This window comes from Panthera pardus, unplaced genomic scaffold (genome assembly GCF_024362965.1).
Source record: "Panthera pardus isolate Hobbes unplaced genomic scaffold, ASM2436296v1 HiC_scaffold_25, whole genome shotgun sequence".
NCBI lineage: Eukaryota > Metazoa > Chordata > Mammalia > Carnivora > Felidae > Panthera > Panthera pardus.
In genome coordinates this window covers 24,300,745-24,326,357 of record NW_026526821.1, presented here as the reverse complement: position 1 = coordinate 24,326,357, position 25,613 = coordinate 24,300,745, and the positions used below count along the sequence as shown (strand labels likewise).

Below are 25,613 nucleotides of genomic sequence, written 5' to 3'. Positions count from 1 at the left end.
AAAAATATTCAAGGGGCACCTGGGTGGCTTAGTTGGTAGAGTGTCCAACTCTTGATTTCAGCCCAGGTCATGATCCCAGGGTTGTGGGATCAAGCCCCCATCGTGGGATCAAGCCCCATGTTGGGCTCCGTGTTGGGTGTGGAGTCTGCTTAGGATTCTCTCTTCCTCTCCCACTGCCCCTCCCTAGCTCGAGTGCTTGCTCTCTTTCTCAAAAATAAAATAAAATAAAATAAAATAAAATAAAATAAAAACAAAAACAACTCAGATAAAAAACTTACTGTGAGAGTGACCTTTATGTCTCTCTTCGTGAAGGGGAGAGACGCTGATGTGAAAGACAGAAGGAAGAAAGAGATACAGTTTGATACAGGAAAGATGAAGAAAATTTCACAAGCTACTTTTTCCCCTTGGTCCATCTGGACCCAACCTGCCACTAAACCATGCCTTCTGTGGGAGATATACTTCTAAGATGGCCATCAATTATTCCAGCATCTAGTATTCACATCCTTGTGTAATCTCCTCCCCATGAGTGGGCTAGCCTAGTGACTTCTAACCAACAGATGCTGGTGACAGGATGTCACTTCCATGATTATGTTAAAAAGATGTGACTTCTATTTTTCTGGAAGACTCTATTTATTGCCCTCTCAGTGTGCTATATTGGAGCAGCCTCCAGTTAACAGCCAGTGAGAAACCAAGGTCCTTACGGAAGGATAATACCTAAAGATCATAAAGGCCATCCATATATGAAAGATCCACTGCTAATATCATCCTCAATGGGGAAAAACTGAGAGCTTTCCCCCTAAGGTCAGGAACACAATAAGGATGCCCACTCTTACCACTGTTATTCAACATAGTGTTGGAAGTCCTAAACTTAGCAATCAGACAACACAAAGAAATAAAAGGGATCTGGGGCACCTGGGGGGCTCAGTCAATTGGGCGTCTGACTTCGGCTCAGGTCATATCTCAGGGTTCATGGGTTTGAGCCCTGCATCAGGCTCTGTGCTAACAGCTCAGAGCCTGGAGCCTGCTTCATATTCTGTGTCTCCCTCTCTCTCTGTCCCTTCCCCACTCCTGCTCTGTCTCTCAAAAATAAATAAACATTAAAGAAAATTTTTTTTAAAGAAATAAAAGGGATCCAAATTAGCAAGGAGGAAGTCAAACTTTCACTCTTCGCAGACGACATGATAATCTATGTGGAAAACCCAAAAGACTCCACCAAAAAACTGCTAGGACTGATACTTGAATTCAGCAAAGTTGCAGGATATCAAAGCAATGTACAGAAATTGGTTGCATTTCTATACACCAATAATGAAGCAACAGAAGGAGAAATCAAGGAATTGATCCCATTTACAATTGCACTAAAAGCTATAAAATACCTAGGAATAAACCTAACCAAAGAGGTGAAAAATCTATACACTGAAAACTACAGAAAGTTTATGAAAGAAATTGAAGAAGATGCAAGAAAATGGAAAAAGATTCCATGCTCCTGGATAGGAAGAATATTGTTAAAATGTCAATACTACCCAAAGTAATCTACATATTCAATGCAATCCCTATCAAAATAACACCAGCATTCTTCACAGAGCTAGAACAAACAATCCTAAAATTTGTATGGAACCATAGAAGACCCCGAACAGCCAAAGCAATCCCAAAAAAGAAACCCAAAGCTGGAGGCATCACAATTCCAGACTTCAAGCTGTATCGCAAAGCTGTAATCATCAAGACAGTATGGTAGTGGCACAGAAACAGACACATAGATCAATGGAACAGAACAGAGAACCCAGAAATGGACCCACAAATGTACTGCCAACTAATCTTTGACAAATCAGCAAAGAATATCCAATGGAAAAAAGACAGTCTCTTCAGCAAATGGTGTTGAGAAAACTGGACAGTGATAGGCAGAAGAATGAACCTGGACCACTTTCTTATACCATACACAAAAATAAACTCAAAATGGATGAAAGACCTAAACATAAGACAGGAAGCCATCAAAATCCTAGAGGAGAAAACAGGCAACAACCTCTTTGACCTTGGCCACAGCAACTTTACTTGACATGTCTTCAGAGGCGAGGGAAACAAAAGCAAAAATGAACTACTAGGATCTCATCAAGATAAAAAGCTTCTGCACAGAGAAGAAAATAATCAGCAAAACTAAAAGGCAACCAACAGAATGGGAGAAGATATTTGCAAATGACATATCAGATAAAGGGTTAGTATCCAAAATCTATAAAGAACATATCAAACTCACACCCAAAAAACAAATAATCCAGTGAAGAAATGGGCAAAAGACATGAATAGAAACTTTTCCAAACAAGACATCCAGATGGCTAACAGACACATGAAAAAATGCTCAACATCACTCATCATCAGGGAAATACAAATCAAAACCACCATGAGATACCACCCCACATATGTCAGAATGGCTAACATTAACAACTCAGGCAACAACAGATGCTGGCAAGGATGTGGAGAAAGAGGTACCCTCTTGCACTGCTGATGGGAATGCAAACTGGTGTAGCCACTCTGGAAAACAGTATGGAGGTTCCCCCCAAAATTAAAAATAGAACTATTCTATGACCCAGCAATTGCACTACTAGGTATTTATCCAAAGGATAAAGAAGTGCTGATCTGAAGAGGCACATGCACCCTAATGTTTACAGCAGCACTATCAACAATAGCCAAAGTATGGAAAGAGCCCAAATGTTCATCAACTGATGAATGGATAAAGAAGATGTGGTATATATACACAATGGAATGTTACTTGGGGATTAAAAAGAATGAAATCTTGCCAGTTGCAACAATGTGGATGGAACAATGTGTATTATGCCAAGCAAAGTAAGTCAGAGAAAGATAAATATCATATGACTTCACTCATATGTGAAATTTAGGATACAAAACTGATGAACATAAGGGATGGGGAGCAAAAATAATATAAAAACAGAGACAAACCATAAGAGACTCTTAAACACAGAGAACAAACTAAGGTTTGCTGGCGTGCTGTTAAGTGGGGGGAAGGGCTAAAAGGGTGAGGGGTATTAAGGAGGAAGGACACTTGTTGGGATGAGCACTGGGTGTTATATGTAAGTCATGAATCACTAAATTCTATTCCTGAAAATAAACAAATAGATAGTCTGAGAACACAGGGAAAAAAAAGAAAAGAAAAGAAAAAAGAAATCAAGGTCCTTAATTCAACATCCCTTGAAGAAGTGAATTCCACCAACAACCAAGTGAACTTAGAAGCAGTTCCTTCTTCAGTCAAGCACTGAGATGAGACTCCAGCCCTGGCTGACACCTTGACTGCTGCCTCTGAGAGACCCTGACACAGAGGACTCACCTAAGCTGTACCCAGATTCCTGACCCATGGAAATTGTGCCACAATAAATATCTGTTGTTTTAAGCTGCTAAATTTGTGGTAATTTATTATGCAACAATAGATAACTAATGGACTCTCCCTGGAAATCCTACTGAATATTCACCTCCTTTAAAACTTTTTGGCAGTTTCTGGGGCACCTGGGTGGCTCAGTTGGTTGGATGACCGACTTTAGCTCAGATCATGATCTCACAGTCTGTGAGTTCAAGCCCCACATCGGGCTCTTGCTGACAGCTCGGAGCCTGTAGCCCGCTTCGGATTCTGTGTGTCCCTCTCTCTCTGCCCCTCCCCCACTCACACTCTGTCTCTCTCTCAAAAATAAAAATAAAAACATACAAAAATAAATAAAAATTTTTTAAAAAGTTAAAAAAAAACTTTTTGGCAGTTTCTTTTAAAAGTTAGTATGCCATATATGCCATACAACCCAGCAATCCCATTGCAAGGGATTTACCCAACAATAAATAAAAATATGTCTACACAAAGACTTGCAAAAATGCTTGTAGCAGGGCGCCTGGGTGGTTCAGTGAGTTGAACCTCCAACTCTTGATTTTGGCTCAGGTCATAATTCCAGGGTCATGGGATCGAGCCCCACATCAGGCTCCTTGCTGAATGTGGAGCCTGCTTAAGATTCTCCCTCTCTCTCTCTCTCTCTCTCTCTCTCTCTCTCCCTCTGCCCCTCTCCCCCTCTCCCCTGGTCACACTCTATCTCTATAAAAAAATAAAATTAAAATTAAAAAACATTTATAGCAACTTTATTCACAGTCATCAAAACTGGAACTAACCCAAATATCCATCACAAGTGAACAGATAAACATGTTATATCCATATAAGACAATAATCGGCATCAAAAAGGAACAAACTACTGATACATGCAACAACACAGATAAATAATGAAACTATGCTAAGGGAGGGGCGCCTGGATGGCTCCTCCATGAAGCGTCCCACTTCAGTTCAGGTCATGATCTCACAGTTTGTGAGTTCGAGCCCCATGTCGTCATCGTTGTCGTCAGGCTCTGTGCTGACAGCTCAGACCCTGGAGCCTGCTTCAGATTCTGTATCTGCCTCTCTCTCTCTGCCCCTCCCCCGCTCATGGTGGCGCGTGTGTGTGCACGCGCTCTCTCATAAACATTTTAAAAAAATTAAAAATGCATGTAGGTAAAAAGTAAATAAAACGGATGCAGGTGATTGTATGCAAATTTACCTCATTAAGGTAACTAAAAAAAAAAAAAATCACCTTCTTTGTCAAGCCTTCTTTAATTACATCTAATGCAGCTGATTCCATTATTCTACCCTAGCTCTCAAACAGTATTCTACAGATAAATTACCCAAACTGCAGAAAATACAGTTTTTTTTAATTTTACAGTAGCTAAAACTTACAGGACACTATTATATACCAGGCATTGTTCTAAGTACTTTGCATTATCAATTCAATTAGTTCCCCCAACAATTCCATGAAATAGATTCAATTACCCCCGTTTTACAAATGAGGAAACTTAGGCACAGAGAAGTAACTTGCTTAAGGTCATACAGCTAGTAAGTGACAGAGCCATTATTCAAGTCTAGGCAGGCTGGGCTCTTCACAACCACCTCCCTCTCTATCTCAGACCATTGGTGTATTAGGTAAAAGGATACTCTCAGCTCACTAGAGACTGACAGGTTCATTCACTCATTCAACAAATATTTAGGCATGCAATATATGCCAGACATTGTTCTAAATGCTAAGGATACGATAATGAAGAAAAATACAGACATGCTACCTGCTTTTATGGGGCTTATATTCTAGCAAGAACCTAGATTTAAAGCACTAGATTCCTAAATCAAAATATTTATACTCTTATTTATGTATTTATCCAAACATTTATGCAAAAAAAAAGTCACAAGTTACAATAGTGGCCAGGTCTGCTTTAACTGGCTAGATCTGTGGTTCCCAAACTTGTCAAATTTTAGGATCACCTGGGGATCTTTTAAAAATACCAAAACCTAAGCCAGGTGCCCAAGCCAATTAAATCACAATGGAGTGGGGAGCAGGGAAGGAAGGGAGACACAGGCATCAATAGTTTGCCAAGTTCCATAGGTGATTTCAATGTGAAGACAAGTTTGGGAAATCACTAAGCTATGGTTTTCATCTGTCTAAATGATACAGTTCATTCATGGTTAGAGAGACGCAGATGAATAAGAAAAGAATAAACCAAAACTCTATACACTTGCCTTCCTCTGAATCAAAGATTTGCAAGGTACCTTTTTTTCTTTTCAATGCTATGAATTCTGAAAACATGAGAAAGACAACCAAATAAATATTTTCCTTCTTGGATTTACTCATGCCTCCATTCCCCTCCAGAATCATAGACAACTGAGACATTCACCTTTTTACCTTTTCTTAGTACCTTCCATGAAATCAATAAAGAATTCTGCCATATTCCATATTTTCAACATAACTGAAAAAGATAAGACTCACTTGCTTTTCTATTAAGAAAGTGTTTTTCTAATAAGCAGATCTCATTTAATTCTGTTGCTTTGGGTCCAATTCACATGTCAAACACAGCTTATCAAACTAAAATTCCCCACTGACATGGAGATCAAATGCCTTCTTTTTAAAAAAGTAAACTCTATTTCTAAATCAATCCTTTTCTTATGTTGAAACCAAGTTTTTGGTTTTTTTTTAATAAATCAAGATTGCATTTGTATTCTATATATAAACAACAGACCTGTTTAAGAACTCTCTGACCACTCTCAGAAAAGATAATAGATGTTCAGTAGGACCCCTCTCCATTCCATCCAGGACCTAGACAGAAAAGGGCAGAGAGGAAGAAGAGAAACATCAGAAGAAAAGACTAAATTGTATAAGCCCAATAAGCCTATTCAAAGTAAAATTTTTGTGACTGGCCAAATTCCTTCTTTCTATCACTGTTTCTGGTAATTTCACTCTAGAAAGTGTTGTTAAAAGACATGAGATTATCTGGGAATGCAAGCTGGTGCAGCCACTCTGGAAAACAGTACGGAGGTTCCTCCAAAAACTAAAAATAGAACTACCCTACGACCCAGCAATTGCACTGCTAAGTATTTATCCACAGCATACAGGTGTGCTGTTTCGAAGGGACACAGGCACCCCCATGTTTATAGCAGCACTATCAACAATAGCCAAAGTATGGAAAGAGCCCAAATGTCCATTGATGGATGAATGGATAAAGAAAATGTGGTATATATATACATATATATATATATGTATATATATACACACACACACACACACACACACACACACACACAACGGAGTATTACTTGGCAATCAAAAATGAAATCTTGCCATTTGTAATTACGTGGATGGAACTGGAGGGTATTACGCTAAGTGAAATTAGAGAAAGACAAAAATCATATGACTTCACTCATATGAGGACTTTAAAAGACAAAACAGATAAACATAAGGGAAGGGAAACAAAAATACAAAAACAGGGAGGGGGACAAAACAGAAGAGACTCATAAATATGGAGAACAAACAGGGTTACTGGAGGGGTTGTGGGAGGGGGGATGGGCTAAATGGGTAAGGAGCATTAAGGAATCTACTCCTGAAATCATTGTTTCATTATATGCTAATTTGGATGTAAATTAAAAAAAATAAAAAATTAAATTAAAAACACACACATGAGATTACCTATAGTCTCAAATCCAGTGTAATTTTTTTAAAGGAAAGCTTTCGTAATAATTAAGAAAGCTTTTTCAAAATACATCAATAGTGGTTATGCAAGCGTGTTCATTTTACAATTCATTATCCTTATGATTTGTGCACTTCGCATTGTGTGTGCTATACTTGAGTTAACAAATATTAAGAACAGATATATCTGTACTGGGCAGAACCCTTGAAGGATTCTAATGAAGTAAGTAGCAGAAACAGTCCCACAAAGGTTACATGATTTGCCCAAGATCTTCCATGTAGTTAGCTACACACTTAGTCTTTCTTGTCACTTTCCTACTCTTTGTTGTAAAACTGTAAATGTTCTGATAATAATATACTTTTTAATTTAACATTATTCTCTTACTTACACTATGAAAAATTTTTATTACAAATAACAACGCAGGGGTGCCTGGGTGGCTCAGTTGGTCAAGCGTCCAAGCATCCGACTTCAGCTCAGGTCTTTGTAGTCTGTGAGTTTGGCCCCACAGTCAGGCTTGCTGCTGTCAGTGCAGAGCCCGCTTTGGATCCTCTGTCCCCCTTTCTCTTTGTCCCTCCCCCGCTTCACACTCTCTCTCTCAAAAATAAATATTTTAAAAAAGTGACAATGCAAAACCAAACAAGGAAACAAAAAAATGGAAAATACAGACGTCCTGGTTCACAACTTGTGCACCATCACAGGTGCTGCACTATCCACATAAGGAAATTAAATAAAGCCTAATGCCCATGCAATGATTTCCTAACTGCAGAATCCATTTTTAATAATATTTTCAATACAAATGTCAAATGATTACTAGTAAAATTAACTAGGTATAGCTTGAGAAAAGACATTAGCATTATTTTATGATAGTGAAACCCAGGGTGACAGAATGGAAAGAGGGCTGGGCTAAGCATGGCAGGGTAAGTGTGCCTCAAATTCTAGTAGTAACCTTCCCTTGTATGACTGGCAGGATATAATCTCTCTGGACCTAAGATTTCTAAACTATAAAATGAGAAGATGGATCACTAAGCTAAAGCTGAACAGAATCTTGAGCTCCTTCCAGGTTTAAGAAAACTCAAGGACTATTTACCAAGAAATTTAATTATTATTCTATATGCTTTCACTTTAACCAATGAATATCTCTATTTGAATGTTTTAAATAGCTTTGTAATGGGGGTGGGACGGGTGGGCAAAATGGGTGAAGGGGAGTGGGAGGTACAGGTTTCCAGTTATGGAATGAATAAGTCATGGAGATGAAAGGTACACCATAAGGAATATAGTCAATGGTATTGTAATAGAGTTTTATGGTGACAGATGGCTACTACACTTGTGGTAAACATGGCACAGCATATAGAGTTGTCAAATCACTGTGCTGTACACCTGAAACTAATATCACATTGTGTGTCAACTATACTTCAATTAAAAAAATAAACAGCTCTGTAAAATAAGAATCCTAGACTTCTTCTGGATTCTGCCTCATAAACACAAGCATATCTTCAGCTTGTGCCAAATATAAATCTTCCAGATTTGTTGTCTAGGTGCAAGACCCTTCCTTCTCAAAGATGGCTAGTAATAACACCCTCAATACTTTACCAAGAGACTCTTTTGCATGAGTTTTTTTAACTTAATATTTTGAAATCATTTCAAACTTACAGACCATGAGTTATTTCCTTTTTTTTTCCTTTTTATTTTTAAGTAATCTCTATACCCAACGCAGGGCTCAACCTCACAACCTCGAGATCATGAGTTGCACACTCTACCAACTGAGCCAGCCACGTTCCCCCATGAGTTATTTTTTAAATAGAAAATATGTGTAGAGAAGTCCCTCATAATTTCTAATCTATAATTTGAATACTTTCAATGGATGCATTTATTCAACTATCCTTTAGCAACCGCTTACTATGTACCAGGTAAGGTAGGTATTTTCTTGCTCCCAAAGTTACTATAGAAGAAACAAAAATTCTGTATAATGAGAAATTTAAAGAACATTTTTATGAATGCCTAAATCTGGATATTATACTTATAAGTACTTAAAATTAAGTTGGCCTGTTAACCACACAGACCTAAATGTTTCAGGATAATTTATTAGGCATTTAAAAAGTATCTGAATAAACAGTTAAATGTGAACTGTCAAAAAACATTTGCCTTGGCATAACTAAAGATCCAATCCCATCCTCCCCATACCTCGTGAATCTGTTATAAAACTTTTACATGCTTCCTGTTTCTAAGTCCAGGGCTCCCATGGGAAAATTTATGCAAACCTCCAGTCAAATCATAGAAATTTATGAGACTGACACGCTATCTACTGCATAAATGAGGCACCTCAAATCATAAAAACTTAGTACCCTGAAAGGATCCACAAAATGCCTGTCAAAGAGACTGGCATTTCAATACTGTAGCAACAACTGGTTTGCTCCTAGTAGGCATAATAGACAACTTAAGAGATTAGGGAATATTAACATTAATTTTTAAACTTCAATTCTGACAGTGTAATATAAGAAGCAAAAGATGAATCTGTGAAATATGAAATTTGAGATTCCTAGAACTCATTCTAACACAAATATAGTTAAGTTAATTGAGCACAATATAAACCAACAAAATAAGTCAGAGGCTCAAAGAGATTCTCCCCATATTGTTAGATGCCATGATAGGTGGATAATGTAAAATTTAGAGAAAAACTACTTTCTATATCATGTTCTAACAATGAATACCACTGTGTCCTTTTAGGCCTAATAAAGCTGTAGTAAAAAAATAACACAGGTTTAGAGTACTAGTCTTTTAATCCATGTTCTAAAATACAAATGACATTGAAAAGTTGATCAAAGGGGCGCCTGGGTGGCTTAGTCGGTTGGGCGTCCGACTTCAGCTCAGGTCATGATCTCACGTTCCGTGAGTTCGAGCCCCGCGTCGGGCTCTGTGCTGACGGCTGAGAGCCTGGAGCCTGTTTCAGATTCTGTGTCTCCCTCTTTCTGACCCTCCCCCGTTCATGCTCTGTCTCTCTCTGTCTCAAAAATAAATAAAAACATTAAAAATATTAAAAAAAAAAAAGTTGATCAAATCCTACAATACAGGAACTACTAAAAAATTCTCTAAAAATTACTTGATGAGAATCTTAGCGTATGAACTAGAGAGCCCTTGGCAATCATCTAGTCCAATATCCTGATGGAAAATTGAGGCCTGAGTGAATAATTTGAAGCTTCTTAGTCAGAAGTAGGAAAGTCTTTCATTTCATATGTGACACTTCCTTACAAAAAAAAAAGTTCACTGTAAAAGCACTAGAAAAGTATGTTGTAATAATAATAACGAATGTAGTCTTGCCATAAGACGGAAGACGACTTTAAAGAACCATGGCTTTTTTTCCCCCTCTATTAAGTTTCCAATAGAATTAAATCAGAAGATCTGGGCTCTAAGTTACAGAAGTCCTTAAGCAATCAATCTAAGAGTCTACCAGTGTTGGGGCACTGGGGTGGCTCAGTCAGTTAAGCGTCCGACTTCGGCTCAGGTCATGATCTCTCAGTTTCTGTGTTCGAGCCCCACGTCGGGCTCTGTGCTGACAGCCTGGAGCTTGCTTTGGATTCTGTGTCTCACCCTCTCTCTGCCCCTCCCATGTTCATGCTGTCTCTCTCTGTCTCTCAATAATAAATAAACGTTAAAATTTTTTTTTTTTTTTTTAAAGAGTCTACCAGTGTTTCTTCTCCTCTATGGTCTTACATTCATAATGAGAGTGTTGCGTGTTGTCAAACTTTTTTCTTTCTTTTCTTCTTTCTTTCTTTTTTGTTTTATGCTCTGCAAATTGTCACTTTATTTTTTTTAATGTTTGTTTATTTTTGAGAGAGAGAGAGAGTCAGAGTGCAAGTGGGGGAGAGGTAGAGGCAGGAGGGAGAGATAGAATCTGAAGCAAGCTCCTGGCTCTGAGCTATCAGCACAGAGCCTGATGCAGGGCTCAAACCCACTAATTTTGAGATCATGTCCTGAGCCAAAGTCAGATGCTTAACCAACTGAGCCACCCAGGCACCCCTCAAATTGTTACTTTTATTTATTTATTTTTTATTATTATGTTCATTTATTTTGAGAGAAAGAGACACACACACGCACACACACGCACACACACACACACAGTGCGTGCGGGGAAGGGGCAGAGAGAGAGGGAGACAGAGTATCCAGAGCAGGCTCCAGGATCTGAGCTGTCAGCACAGAGCCCAACACGGGGCTCGAACTCACGAGTGTGAGATCATGACCTGAGTCGAAGCCGGACGCTCAACCGACCAAGCCCCCCAGGTGCCCCAAATTGTCACGTTTAAAATCAAACACTGAAATCCTAAGATCGGCTTTTAAATTCTGTAGTTACCATTTCATCATTACTGATGACCCAGATATAATCATTTAGCAAACCTATAGACAGAACTGTAGGTGAATACACTATTACTAATATTTTCAATCACAGGTATAGCATTCAAAGTAGCCACATTGGGCTCTGCACTGACAGCATGGAGCCTACTTGGGATTCTCTCCCTCTCCTTCTCTCTTCCTCCCCCACTTGTGCTCTCTCTCTCTCTAAATAAATAAACTTAAAAAAATTTTTTTTAATTAAAAAACATATAGAAATAAAATAAAAATTCATTAGTGGGGTAGTGATGAGCAAGACATGAATCCAGGAGTAATTAGAGAAAAAGTCTGACAGACATGAACAGGTAAAAATTAAAATAGTCTATGTGTCAAAAGAAACCACAAAGTCAAAAGCCAACTGATAGACTGGGATAATTGTACCATGTGACAAAAAAGGGTTAATATTCTAAATACACAAAAGTGCCAGCAAGTTGATTAAAAAGTAAAAAATTAACAACCCAAGAGAAAAATAAGTAAAGAATTGGTAAAGGGAATCTGTAGAATATGGAATACAAATGTCCAATGAATGTATACAATGTATTAATGGTCAGGGAAATGAAAATAAAAATAAGAAAACTCTTTTCACCCAGCTGACTGGCAAAGACTAAAAAGATACCTAATATCCAGTGCCAGTGAGAATAAGAAATGCAACAACCTTTATGGAAAATAACCTGGCAGTTCATAATACTGAAATAAGCTTATCTTTTAGCCCATGTTTGGGATTTATCCTACAGAAGTAAAAGCTCCATTTCTTAAAGATGTATGCACAAGGATGTTCACAGTTTGTGATGGGGAAAATAAAATCAGAAACAACCTGATGACACTTCAGAAACCTGCATAAATGAAATATTATGCAGCTAGAAAAAAGTGAATTTGATATCTGTTTAATGACATAGAATTAAATGTATATCCTAAAAAGTAAAAAAATAAACAGAATTTGTAGAATAATGTGTATGGCATCATGATAATCTTACTAAGAGAGAAAATGCCATGTTGGGCATTTAAAAAGTTGTGGTTTGAAAGGAAAATCCTATTTGAGTATAATTCATAACAGGAAAGAATTAAGAAAAATATCTGTAATAGGAAAAGGAATAACAATTTAAAATTGATAAAAATGGGTGTATAAAAAAGACCACCAAATGAAACACTCACAGAATAAGAAATAAATTCTGGGTGCTTTTTGGGTGGGTATGGAAAAACAAATGTAAATCCAACTTTTATAAATTTGAGATTTACCTCCATTTCAAAAAGAAAAATAAAAGAAATTTTTGATTCAAGAGTTTATGTTTTTTAGATCTGTCTGCTTGGAATGTTTTTTTTTTTTTAAAAGGAAACATGACTCATCACAAAATCTTGTCAAACAAATGCCCCCTATTATATATTTGAAATCTGTATTTTTTTTTTTGGTTATATTGGATTTCAGCTATATTTTGAAACTTGAAATTTATCTATCATAACAATGCATTATTTGTTATACTGAATACAATTTTTAAATACACAGTACAAACTTAAAAGGATAATACCAAATCTACATGGAATAAATGGTCAAATGATAAAGAAAACTAACTCAAAGAAGTTAAAAAAAATACCCATCATTGATAAAAGTAAAAAATATATTTGCTAGTCACAGAAGAAAAAGGGCAATTTCATAATCGAGAGATATGGAAGTCACAACCTTAAACCTCTGATCAAAGTTATCAACAATGGGACAACTAGACATTTGTGTAGCTTGTAATATGATGCCTTGTGAGGAATATTTAGGTATTTTTGCCAAAATGTTCAGCTCAGATCTGGTCTTCAAACCTTCCAGTTTAGGGAAATATAAGGAACAAATGTCACAAAGAAAACAATCAGATAAATCCAGAATGTGGAGCATTAAACAAAACTGCTCTGGTGTCAACAAATCAATGCCATGAACAAAACAAAACAAAAAAAACAAAAGGTGAGGAAGCAGACAAGGAATGGCAACTATTCCAGATTTGTAAAATACTACATCTACATAAATAGATGAAAATGTAGTGCGTGGTCCTTTGAACAAGTCAGCTATAAAAAGTCGTTTTGGAGACAAGGAGGGAAACAAATACAGACTCAATGTTAGATAACATTAAGGAATTATTGATAATTTGTTAGGTGTGATAAAGGTACTGTATGCGAAGAATGTATTTGTAAGAGATGCATGCTAAAATGTTTAAAGGCATAGTTTGATGATGTCTTTATTTTTAAAAGTTTAACATAAGTATACCATTGAGCATATGGCTACATGTTGAACATAGCTGGCAGGTATAAGGGTGTTTATTCTACTAATTCAGGGGTTTTATCTGTATGTTTGAAATTTTTCATAAGAAAACATTTAAAGTATCTTAAAACCCAACAAACTGTGAGGTACCACTATTATACTAGAAGAAAAAATTTATAAAATCCAACAACAACTAATGGCTAGTATCAATATAAACTGGTAGTTATTCTAAAGAATAAGCTGACAAAATGGCTAAAAAGTGATGATCCTTAGACCAAACTGAATCATTTTAGAGAATATATTCTAAAATAAAATTGGGGGAAAAAGTTTTATAGTAAGATGTTATAGAAATATAAATGAGAATTACAAACCAAAAATAAAAACAAACTGGAACTCACCCAAATAAACAGAGAGTATTTAAATTTTGGTTATTATGTATCCATTAAAAATAACTATATAGACATGTGAAAAGTACCTCAATATATTGCCAAATAAAAAGACTATTAAAAACTATAAGAATTATGGGGCGCCTGGGTGGCTCAGTAGGTTGAGCGTCCGACTTCAACTCGGGTCATGATCTCACAGTCTGTGGGTTCAAGCTCCGTGTCAGGCTCTGTGCTGACAGCTCAGAGCCTGGAGCCTGCTTTGGATTCTGTGTCTCTCTCTCTCTCTGCCCCTCCCCACTCATTCTCTCCCTCTCTCCCCCTCTCTCTCTCTCAAAAATAAATAAACATTAAAAAAAATTTTTTTTAAACTGTAAGAATTAAATTTACAAAGACTGCATATATGCTAATAAGCACAAAGTTATGTGCTTGTAATAAACACAATTTTTTTTTTAAACTTTTCTAATGTTTATTTATTTTTGAGAGAGAAGAGACAGAATGTGAGTGGGTTAGGGGCAGAGAGAGAGGGAGACACAGAATCCGAAGCAGGCTCCAGGTCCCGAGCTGTCAGCACAGAGCCCTGATGCGGGGCTTGAACTCACTAGCTGTGAGATCATGACCTGAGCTGAAGTCGGACACTCAACCGACTGAGCCACCCAGGCGCCCCTAAACACAATTTTTAAAACTTCATGGGGACATAGGCTCTTACGAGATTATATGAACAATGCAAATACACAATCAGGAAGAACTACCTAGAGACAAATAAGGAAAAGCACCTGAGCTCTACTGTTGACCACAGCTTGAATGCATTCACAATATGAATAAAGTCCTACTGTGGGCAAAAGTCACCAAAACTATCATTAAGAGGACACAGAAAAAAAGTGTATCATTGTCTTGGACAGTACATAATTTTACTCAATTCTTTCCATTAGTCAGATGTTTAAAAAAGACGGAAAACCAAAGAGAGTTTTGAGAAAAATCAAAAGATTAAAAAAAAAAAGGACAGAAAAGAGGTGATTTTGAAGAAAAGTTTGAAAGAAAATAGTGACATGATTATTAATACTGAAATTCATGGTCAGGCTTCTGAACAGAGATCCTAAAAAGCTGATGTATCTCAGTGTCCACAGATGGCTGAGCAAGAGGCTAATAAAACCCTCAAAGTTTGTTGTGGTGTTTCTGTTATTGCTGTTTTTTACAAAAGAGGAATTTCCTGACTGTCCTGAGCAAATGAGGAAGGCTGGGTGTGTTAAATCATCGACCATCTGTTTTTCTTCAGGGTGTCTACTTATCCATGATCACTTGATCACAAAATCTCCCTAAAGCTTGAATTACCTATCCAAAGCTTGAATCAGTTACCCACCATTTCAAAATTCTGCAGTTCCATCCTGTTCCCACACACTACCCACTCAACATCTGAATGTCCTTCCTAGATCTGGCAGCTAGGGCTCAACCAACTACTCTGGCTTCATCTCCCCATAGCTCAACACACCAGCAAAACAGACTTCTCACTATTTCATTTTCTAAATATTCCTTATGCTTTCCTATGTCCATCATGCACTTGGTTCTTCTCTCCTTAACTCACTGCAATCTTACCCTTCTATTTATTTAATAAATTTTAATTTAATACCTCTGTATCATCTCTGTATCATGCCACCTGTTACGGGTTGAACTGTGTCCCACAAAAAGATACATTAAAGTTCTAACCCCCAGTATCCCAGAATGTAGATTTGGAAATAGGGTCACTGCAGATGTAACTAGTATACATGAGGTCATATTGGAGTAGGGTGTAAGCCCTTAATCCAATTATGACTGGTGTCTTTATAAGAGAGAAATTTGGACACAGAGAGATACACAGGGAGAACACCATGTGGCAACAAAGGCAGAGACTGAAGTGATGTAGCTGCAAATCAAGAAATACTAAGAATTGATGCAAGCCAGAAAAAGGCAAGGAAAGATTCTACTGTAAGCCTCAGAGAGAACATGTCCCTGCTGACACCTTGAATTCAGGTTCTAGAATAAAGAATTTTAAGAGAATAAATTGTTGTTGTTTTAAGTCACCCAGTTTGTGGTAGTCTGTTACAGCAGCCCTAGAAAATTAATATACCACCTTTTCCATGAAGTCTTCCCTGATTCTCCAAGTGGTAGTGGTGCTCTCTCCTGAATTTCCACAGCACTTATAGTCTCGTTTAAAACATTTATGCTCCCCCCACCTTTTTATTTATGTTCATATCACATTCTCAGATTAATTAGTTTCCTGGAAGGCAGAAACTAATTACTCATTAACTGGATATACTTCTCAACACTGGTAGGCAGTCAACATATACTATCATAATCACATTTTCTTCCACACTTAATTGTTCTGATCATGATGCTTCTGAATGAGTCATCTCCACATGCACTGAACAGTTGAACACAATCTAAAAGAACTCAGTTGAAGGCTCATTTTCTTTTATGAAGCATTACCAGATTTGAATTTATACTAGTTATATCATTATAATTCATACTGATATGTGCTTACGTGTATATGCATATACTGCTGTTAGTTAATACCTACAACGGGAAAGAATACTTATTTAACCAATCCATTATTTAGGTCTATTGATCTGTCTCTTATTATGTCTAGTCAGATGTTGGTTTACCTAAAACTCTTCTCCCCTGTACCAGCATTTGGTGGTTAACCACAACATCTTTGATTTCTCCAAGTGTTTGAACTTTTTAAGTCTGTATTTTATAGAAGGGACACAGCCTTACTTTCATATAATATTTAAATTTACGGCAAGGGACTTTACCTAATGAACAATTTCCCTCTATAAAATCCAAAATAAGAATCTGATTCACAAATTTGCAACTATTTCTTCCTGTGAGAAACTGCTGCTGTCTGGTCTTTAGAAAATATACATAAATGGTACTATGGAACTAATATTCAACAGGTTCAATATTGGTAAAGGTAAGAGTTAGCGGGAACTTTTGTTGCCTCTTTGTATGTGTTGGGGGAGGCGGTGGTTGTAGCTAGTCAATGGTAAATACGAACCTAAATATTTAAAGTATGAATGCCCTCTGAATTTGGTGATCATTAATATTATTAGCTGACAAAGATCTTTCCCCCCAGCTTTATTGAGATATAATCAACATACAGCATTGTGTTAGTTTAAAATGTACAATGAGGGGCGCCTGGCTGGCTCAGTCGGTCAAGCAGCCTACTTCAGCTCAGGTCATGATCTCACAGCTTGTGAGTTTGAGTCCCAAGTCGGGCTCTGTTCTGACAGCTCACAGCCTGAAGCCTGCTTCAGATTCTGTCTCCGTCTCTCTGCCCCTCCCCTGCTCATCCTCTCTCCCTCCCCGCCCCTCTCAAAATATAAACATTAAAAAATAAATAAATAAAATGTACAATGAGATGGATACACATATATACTGCAAAATGATTACCACAATAAGGTTAGTTAATATATCCATCACCTCACACACTTTTTTTTTTTTTTTTTGGTGTGTGGCAAAAACATTTAAGATCTAATCTACTCTTTCTGCAACTTTCAAGTATATAATACATTATTGTTAACTATAGTCACCGTGATGTACTCTAGGTCCTCAGAATTTACTCATCTTACAGCTGGAAGTCTCTATGCTTTGACCAACATATTCCCATTTCCCCTACCCCATCCCCTGGCAACCACCATTCTCTCTGTTTCTATAAGTTTAGCTTTTTAACTTATATAGTTAATATTAACTGAGCATTAATATTCTATCTGACACAGAATATAATCATTCACAAGTTAAAGAAGATGTGGTTCCAGGCTTTTGCTTCATAGGGTTTATACATAAAATATAGCTTATCACCAAATTCTAGAGCTGCATTACTCTGTCCAAAAAAGTCATAGTCCCTTTATATACACACCTACCTATACTTCTGGTCATTTATAAATTAACTCAGCAAATGCTTATTGAGTTCCTAGACAGCCACCTCAAGTCCTTTTTAGAATAAGGTGAGGTAGGGAAAGATTACATTTTTAAAAATAAATCTGTGAGACAACACAATAGGTAGGCAGCGGAGCTGAAGGAAGGGGAGGACAGACACAGGGCCAGATATGAAGAAGCACTGAATCTAGTGAGGAGGTGGAGAGTAAACTGGCTGTCAGTATTTCTCCTTTCTCCCCATGCTGTTCCTATACTTCACTACCAGGCTTACTTTCCTACTGTGCAGGTTTCATTATGTCACCATATAGCTAAAAACTTTTGATGACTCCCTATTACTTAGTTAATCAAGTCCAAACTTCCCAGCCAGAAACTGAAAAGGATTCAAAGCCTTCCCTTATTAAGCTGTATATATACTATACAGGGACTAACACAGGACTGGGAATTAGACTCAAATTCTTTCTCCATCAATTGTTAGTTCTTTTCCTCAGTTTATTTTTAAAAAGCCATAAAAAATAATGCCTATCTCACAGAGTTGTTGTGAGGATTAAAAGAAATACTACTTATTGAATGCTTGGCAAGTTATCTGGCAAACAGTATGCAAGCAAAAAATGTGACCTACTACTGCTATTATTATTGCTATTGTTGTTCAATCTCCACTTCCAGACTGAACTCCAACAACAGCCCTGTAACGATCCTGTTCTCCAGCCAAACTGGACTCTTTACTAACTCCTAAACACACATCTCCACACTCATGCTTTCATTCAGCCTGGAAAATCGGTCTCGTCTCCAAGTATTAGGATCCTAACCATTCTTGGGGCACCTGGGTGGCTCAGTTGGTTGAGTGCCAGACTTCGGCTCAGGTCACAATCTCATGGTTCAGTTTATGGGTTTCAGCCCCATGTCAGGCTTTGCACTCACAGCAAGGAGCCTGCTTCAGATTCTCTGTCTCGGTCTTTCCCTGCCCCTCCTCTGCTTGTGCACGCGCATACTCTCTCTCTCAAAAATAAACAAACATTGAAAATAAAAAATTAAAAAAAAACCCAAAAAGATCCTTACATTTTTGGCAGCTCCACTCAAACGCTACCTCTTTCAGGTACCATTCTTTGATATCCCAGCTTCGTAACACATTACCTATACTCCACAGGACATTTAAACTCTGACTAGAATTATCTTTGTATCTTGCAGAGTTCTAGCCTAATATACAAGGTAGGGCTCAATAAATGTTTGGCAAGTGAATGAATTCCTGTTTTTCCTCTCTTTCATCCAACCACTCTCTTGGAAAACAGCTCCACATCACAATTAAAAAGATCTCTTCTGCAATGTTTCATAAAGCTGGCCAGCTAGTTTTTTTGCTACCACAAATGTGGTAATTTCTATACCCAGTGCACAATAGATACCTACGGATTCAGCAATTTGAAATTAATTTCACCTCATCTTTTAATTTCACTTATCATTTTATTCATTTTGATCAAAAATGACTCATCCTTATAAACAGACTTTGGTTTTTACCTGCCCACAAACTCATCTGTCAATTTCTGGCCATCCCAACCCTCATCCCAACATATCATTTATTGGTTTAAGAGAGAGAATATTTAAAACCTCAGTGAAGTAAGAACCAGAATGCCTACAGGGCAATAAAAGTAAATGAGCAAAGCAAGAAAGCAGTGAGGACCACAGAGCACAAGGAAACACACATCACACCTAAAAGCTTTAGCTTTCACTGTGTTGCTATGAGAGAATAGGAGTTTGTGTTAACAGATCTTCCAAAATTTCAAGAAAAGTCACAAAGTCAGAAATCTGTGTAAATTTTAGCCAAACAAAACATGTCTGTCTGCAGGTCAAATCCAACCACAGGCTGCTGGTTTGCATCCTCTGTTACAGAAGTTCTCTGCAAAAGAAGTGATGGGCTAAGAGGAGTTCCTTCCCAGCAGATAGTCTGAGGCAGCAGCTAAAACTAAGCAGCAACTGGAAGCATTTCCTGTTGAGATTCAGCCTACCTCTCAACCATTCTGTCTTGACCTGAAAACCAAGTTAAGACAGACAACTCAGTTGAGTACATTAAACCCCTACTCTGTACCAGGTGCTAGACATCAGAAATGAACAAGAATGCTAAGTAACAGCTAACATTATTGAGCATTTTCTAGGTGCCATACTGTTCCACACGTTACATGAACTAACTCACTTAATCTTCACAATTCTATGAGATAAATACTATTATCCTTATTTTATTTTATTTTACTTATTTTTTTAAACATTTTTTTAAATCTTTATTTATTTTTGAGAGAGAGAGACAGAGTGCGAGCGGGGGAGGAACAGAGAGAGAGGGAGACACAGAATCCAAAGCAGGCTCCAGGCTCCGAGCTGTCAGCACAGAGCCCAATGCAAGGCTCAAACTCATGAACCGTGAGATCATGACCTGAGCTGAAGTCGGCCACTTAACCAACTGAGCCACCCAGGTGCCCCTATTGTCCTTATTTTAAAAGCTGAGAAAACGTCGGGTGTCTGGCTGGCTCAGTAGGTACAGCATGAGACTCGGATCTTGCAGTGATGAGTTCAAGTCCCACGTTGGGCTAAATAAATAAATAAATAAACAAACAAACAAATAAATAAATAAATAAAAGCTGAGGAAAGGGAGGCACAAAGAGGTTACCCAACTTGTCCAACGTCACACAATTAGCAAGCAGCACAGTTGGAATTAGGACCTCAGACAGACTCCACCAAAAGAGCACACAATTTGAAAACAAAGTGCTCTTCAACAAATGGTGAGGTGGGGGACACCTCAGTCAGTAAAGCATCTGACTTTGGCTCACACCATGATTTCACAGTTCGTGAGTTTCAGCCCCATGTTGGGCTCTGTGCTGACAGTTCAGAGCCTAGAGCCTACTCTGGATTCTGTGTCTGCCCCTTCTCACTCACACTCCGTGTCTCTCTCTCTCTCAAAATAAACAAACATTAAAAAAATTTTTTTTTAAATATGGTGCTGGGACCGCCTGGGTGGCTCAGTTGGTTAAGTGTCCAACTTTGGCTCAGGTCATGACCTCACAGCTCATAAGTTCGAGCCCTGCGTCATTGGGCTCTGTGGTGACAGCTCAGAGCCTGGAGCCTGCTTGGAATTCTGTGTCTCTGGCTCTCTAGACCCCTCTCCCACTCGTGCTCTCTTTGTCTCAAAAATAAATTAAAACATTAAAAACACTGGTTTGTTTTTTTTTTTAATTGATGCTGGGATAATTGGTTATACACAGGAAAAAAAAAAATGAAACTGGACCCTACCTCACATCACACACAAGAGTCAATTCCAGATAGATTAGAGATCTAAACATCAAAGGAAAAACAGTGAAGATTCAAGAAGATAATATAAAGAATAATTTCAAAATCTTGCAGGAAGATTGATAAATTTGACTTTATTAAAATTCAGAACCTCTTTTAACAAAAGAGAGAAAGATTTATGGGGCATCTGAGTGGCTCAGTCGGTTAAGCATCTGACTTCAGCTCAGGTCATGATCTCGCTGTTTGAGCCCCATGTTGGGCTCTGTGCTGACAGCTCAGAGCCTAGAACCTATTTCACATTCTCTCTCTCTCTCTCTCTCTCTCTCTCTCTCTCTCTGCCTCTCCCCTGCTCACACTCTCTCTCTCAACAAACATTAAAAAAATTTTTTAAAAAATGAGCAACTGGGAAATGATCTCTATGATACATGTAACCAACAAAGGATTACTAATCAGAAAATATAAAGAAATCTTTCTAAAAAGACAACCCAATGAGAATATGCCAAAACAAGCATGGTCTGAGTTGTGAAAACCTGTTACTACCACATTTGCCGCACAGCAGACCCCCGAACAGACCTTGGGATCACTGACTGATATAAAATATTCAGGGGTCTATGTCATACTGCAGATATACAGAGCATGGGTGAGCCAGCCGGAAGGACAAAGTCAAAATGGTTATTCTCCATTATATAAGAACTAGAAATGACAAAACAGAAGTTGAACATCCAATCTTCAGACACTGATCAGAGATTGGCAAGCATCTTTGGTAAAGAGACAGACAATAAATATTTTCAGCTTTGAAAACTATATATTCTCTGTAAAACTACTCAACTCTGCCTTTGGTAGAGTGAAAGCAGCCAAAGACAATATGTAAATGAGTAACTCTACCAGATTTGACACTGACCATAGTTTGGTGACCCCTGATGTAGACAGTTGTGGTTTTCCTACACTCTAGGAATACTTTCCCTGCTTCTTATGTCTGCTGACACTTACCTTTGATTTCTTTAAACAAAAACTGTACCACACTTGCCAGCTTTGCAATGGTTTCCAGAAGTCTGTTATTCTATCCCCAAAAATCATCTCCCTTATTACCTGTGACAATTCTCACTTCATTTTCCTTTCATCCCTTTTTTAACTTGACAGCCACCATCCCAATCTAAAATATTCCTTCTCTCTTACCATGTGCAATATTATCAACACCTAAAAATTCTAACTTTGCTCAAAGCTGACTGCCTCTGCCTTAACTAGGCCCTCATTACTTCTTCCCTGCTCTCCAGTCCACTCTTCATCCACTTATCTCCTAAAAATTAATCCTAATCATACATTCTCCTCCTTGGAAATGTTGAATGCCTCCCTATCAGCTAAAGATTCAGTCCTTTAATAAAGTCCTTTACAAGCAGGACAACCAAACAACATTTCCATCTCATCTTTAACCACTTGATCCACACACATACTGTGCTTCAGCCACATTCAACTGTATTCCCTGAAAGTGCATGCCTTACATAGAAAGCTCTTCTCTCCAACTCTCCATCTGGCAAACTCCTCCACCTTTCAGGACACATCTCAAGTATCTCCCTTCACAAAACCTTCCCTGATTCTTAGAACCGAAATGTGCCCACCTCTTGTGTTTTTACAACTTTTGATACTCCTTTGGCATTCACCATCCTGAAATAGCATTGTTGGTACATTCATTTCTCTCACGAGACTGAATATCTGAAATGAAAAGATCCTGCTTTAAAGACCTTTCAATCCTCAGAGCCTGGCATAATAACGCTTGACGTGTCTTAGTGCACAGTAATTGTCTGCTGAATGGAAGACATGCTTGGTGGTAGCGGAAGGGTTTCTTAACCTGGGGTTCATAGATGGGATTCACAGGTAGAATTCAGAGGGGTCTGTGAACTTGGATAGGGAGAAAAAGAAAAATTACTTCCTTATTTTCACTAACTTCTAATTGAAAGTTACAATTTTCTTCAAAAATGAATTGTAGGCAACACACTACTCTAGTATTAGCAGTATCTGTCACTCTGTCAGTTATCACAGATACCTTTACATCATATTACAATTGTTGCTGATATCTTAAAGTATTATTTATGCTCATCGTGTTTAAAATTTGTAATTATCAGACCTGTCACTAGATCTGATTTCTTAATGTATTGATAAAGTATATCCATACTATTTTATAATTTGTATATTTTGGTATTTCAATACAATGGCTTTCTCTATAATCCAGTGTATTTTGTTTAATGCAATTAAAACTATTATTTTGGGAGGGGTTATTATTATTCTGAGCAGCTTCCCTAGATGCCCACTAGTTAGGTCTTCATGCATTAGAAAGACTCAGAATAAATTAATCTTGATACTGTATGTATGTATTGTGTATACTCATTGAACATAGAAAATCTTACTACTATAAACATCTTCATAACCTTTTTGATTTTATGGGAGCCCTGGGTCTACTATCTCATGATAGATGTGCATGAAATTTGCATGACAGAACTATTCCATAACCCATATGAACTTTGAATTCCTCTCTATCTTGATCAAACTTTAATTGAAGTTTGATCATGATACAGATCTTGGGTGTACATGATTGTTCACTGTTATCTTTTTAGGCTTTCTATGTCCCTTTCCTACATAATAAACACCTAGAACAGAAGGAGCATCTCTTAAAACTCCAAGTTCAAAGTCAAAAGGGTCCTGAAGATAACTTCTTTGCACAAATGGAGGTGGGCTAGAAATTATCAAATAGCTGGTTACCTATCCTTCTTTGTATCCCCTTTCAGTCTTTGTACTGACAAACTATCAAAACAAAACCCATTAACAGTTCTTCGATACATGCTGCTGAGCTTGCCTTAACACTTTTCTCACAGCTAACAAATTCCTTTAAGCCAGTCTGTTGAATAAGGAGGCAGCAGACCTCGTCTTCCAGGAACCTGTAAGATCTGGAGGAGTCAACTTTACCTTTCTAGGTCTCAGCTAAAATCATTACATGACCCGAAATTGTTACATGATCTCTAAGACCCTTGTAGTTTCTACACACTGATTTTTCTTCACCATTCTTACTGGCCTCAAGGCCTTTCTGATGACCTCCCCAGGTGACCCTGCTCTTAAAACAGTGGGCTGTCCTCTTCCTGGGAAGACACCTTGGGTCACCACCCACAAACAGACTGGTCCCTCCTTTTAAAGACACAAACTCCATTAAGTTGATGGAGGCTCTTTCTTCTTGCCAACCAGCTCCACGCTGGGCACCCCATTTGCTGACCAACTCCTGCACCCAAACCTCAGTCTCTCTTTTCCCTCTTCCTCATAAAAGTCTTCCTATTTTCTGTTGCTGTCCCCAACTGGGAGTAGAATATGCTAGGAGAACATATGTCCTCAGTCTCTTGGGAGTCATACGGGACTTGCAATTCGCACCCGCGACTCTGAGAACTGTCCAAGTCTGATAGTCGCACCGGCCTCCAAAGGGCCCCCATTTCTAATATTCCTAATCAACACTCCACCCCCGCCCTCCACAAAGAACTGTCCCTGCTCTGACAGCCTGAGCTCGGACCCCACGCCCCTCTGGGTCCTACCGGTCCTGGGGTCCGGAACACGAATAGCCTAACCCAACTCCAGTCCTGGCCTCCAGCCCCACGGACCCCGATCCAGTTCCGTTTGGACTCAGTGTCTCTTCTCCTCGACCCCGGCCACGACCCCACGTTCGGCTCCCGCCAGTTCCTCGGGCCTGGAGCGCCACCCTGTGCAGACCCCGGCCGGCCCTGCACTCCCTCAGCGCCCCAGACCCCGCGTCTCGCACCCTCCCCAACCCCGGCCGGCCCCCGCTCCCTCCAGCACCCCCGCCCGCAGGCCCGGGGCCCGCTCCCCAACATGGCGACGGGGACACGAGCGCCGCGGGCGGGGCGGCTCCGGGCCGGGCCCGCACAGGAGCCGTCTTCCACTGCCGGCCGGCGCCATTTTCCCGCGCCGGGCCCGGGCGGCGCCTCCTTCCCGCGGAGCCAGCGGGGCCGGGACCCCAGACGCCCGGCGGGCCCACCCCTTACGGGCCCGCGTCGCCGTCACCTCACCTGAGCGCGGCCCCAGCCCTCCCGGGCGGGCCTCGGAGCACCGGCCCGGGCCGTGCGTGCCCGCCGCCCTCCGTCCGTCCGTCCGTCCGTCCTCGCGTGCGTCCGTCTGTCCGGCCGTCGGCGCCCGGCCGCCCGCAGCCCGACCCGGCAAGGGCCTCAGGGAGCCGGCGGGGAGGGGGATGGGCCGGACCGGGCCGGGGAGGGAGGGGGAGGGAGGGAGAGAGGGTGGGAGAGCGGGAGGGGGCGGGGCGGGCGGGGGCGGGCCCTGATCACGTGGCCAAACGTCCCCGAGAGCGCGAGGCGGAGCGCGCGCCCGCTCACTTGGGTGCAGAGCTTAGTGCATGGGTTGGGTGA

At 39.3% G+C, this 25,613-nt stretch overlaps 1 protein-coding gene across 6 annotated transcripts in view; it reads right to left on the bottom strand.

Moving 5' to 3' along the window:
* NCOA6 (nuclear receptor coactivator 6) overlaps positions 1-25,372 on the bottom strand; it is a 107,514-nt gene extending 82,142 nt beyond the window's left edge. For 5 of the 6 annotated variants that reach the window (XM_053890323.1, XM_053890324.1, XM_053890329.1 and 2 more), the window contains exons 1-2: positions 25,260-25,372; positions 6,073-6,149 (exon numbers count right to left, since the gene is read on the bottom strand). The gene's annotated coding sequence lies outside the window, so the exon portion shown is untranslated. The remainder of the gene's footprint in view (positions 1-6,072; positions 6,150-25,259) is intronic. The other variant, XM_019458722.2, reaches the window with a different exon arrangement.
* Between the last annotated feature and the right edge of the window lie 241 nt (positions 25,373-25,613).